This window comes from Lucilia cuprina, chromosome 4 (genome assembly GCF_022045245.1).
Source record: "Lucilia cuprina isolate Lc7/37 chromosome 4, ASM2204524v1, whole genome shotgun sequence".
Classification (NCBI taxonomy): domain Eukaryota; kingdom Metazoa; phylum Arthropoda; class Insecta; order Diptera; family Calliphoridae; genus Lucilia; species Lucilia cuprina.
The window spans coordinates 9,174,348-9,176,130 of NC_060952.1; positions in this window are offsets into that span (position 1 = coordinate 9,174,348).

Consider the following 1,783-nt stretch of genomic DNA (forward strand, 5'->3'; position numbering starts at 1 on the left):
AGACTAGACTATAGACTAGACTATAGACTAGACTATAGACTAGACTATAGACTAGACTATAGACTAGACTATAGACTAGACTATAGACTAGACTATAGATTATAAAATAAACTATAGAATAGACTATAGAATAGTCTACAGACTAGAGTATAGACTACTTGAGTAGCTCCGAAAAATTTTGCGTTTTGGTATTAAAAAAATTCAACTATTTAAGTAAAGGAACTGTTAAACTAAATTTATTTTAAAACTTTGTTAAAAAACACACAATTAACTACGATATACAAACATAGTTTAGTATAATTATTGTTAAATATAACAGATACATATATACATATGTATTTACTAATTATTAAAAATGTTATATTTTCGTTTTTTTTTTTTTTTAAAAGACCAAATATGATTCATTCAATTATATTGGTTGTTAGTTGATATGTACTCATTTGCAATATCCCAAATCATATAAAGTACGTTTTTAATTTAATACATAAACAGTAAAGTTTAGCTAAAGTGATTAAAAATAAATAATATAAAAAAAAACCCACAAAATCAATAAATAGATGCAAAACTAAATCGATTTTGAATCATAATTTATAAATATTTCAAATAATTTTTGTTTCAAATTGATTCTATGGCAGTAGTTTTATATAACATATTATTAATTTCTTAAAGCTAACACGACAATTTACAATCAATTAGCTGACGTTTTTTTATAAAATATTTAATTATAAAAACTTTTTGTTGTAAATTATTTCTGCATTTTAAAAATATTTCAATAAAAAATAAAATATAATGTAATTTTTCTGTTTTTGCTGTAGAAAATATATAAAAAAAATTAACTTGTAATTAAAGCAAAAAAAAAAAAAAGAGTTTTCGAAAATTCTATTCCTAAATATCACGTTCTTGAGGTTGTTGTTTTTTAAATAAGTGAATGCATAAATATGAATTACAATACTAAAGAATTTAAAAAAATAATAATAATTGAAAAAAACTTAAAAAACGAAAATGTTGTTTCTAAAAGAAGACTGACACGTGTATGTAATAATGCACTGAGAAAATTAAAATACTCTCTTGTTAAAAAAAAATGGTTCAAAATTATTATCTACAGCAATAATTCTAAATCTGAAGTACTGCAGTATCTCCATAATTTATTTGTTACTTCTATGTGATTTGATTTGACAGTTTTCTTAATTTTTATATATTTATCCAGATTTTATATAGAAAATTTAAACAATAGAATATTTATAAAAGTTTTATGTTAATTATCTATTGTTTTTTCGTTATGTGTATCTGTAGATCATTAGATCCCTACAACGTAATTACAATCATGTAATTTTCATAAACGGATTTATGAGAATTTAAGGTGTTTGAAGTGTATTTAAAACAGCTTCTAGTTTTTTATGTAGAAAAATATTTTTTGTTTAATTTATTTAAATAAATTAAAATTCTTGAAAACAATTGTTATTTATATATTTTTAAAGGGAAGGAAACCTTGTAGGATTTTAAAAGCATTTTAAATTTTGAAGCTAATGCATTAAATTCATTATTTACCAAAAGTCAGTACTGCTCTGTTGGACCAGTTGGCAAGAGTGTAAGTGTTTGAGCATATTTCATAATTAAGGAAAGCAGTAGGTCAATTTTTAAAAGCTCATTATTCTAGTTCAGTTCTAGTTCCATACTAGTTCAGTTCAAGTTCAGTTCTAGTTCAGTTCTAGTTCAGTTCTAGTTCAGTTCTAGTTCAGTTCTAGTTCAGTTCTAGTTCAGTTCTAGTTCAGTTCTAGTTTAG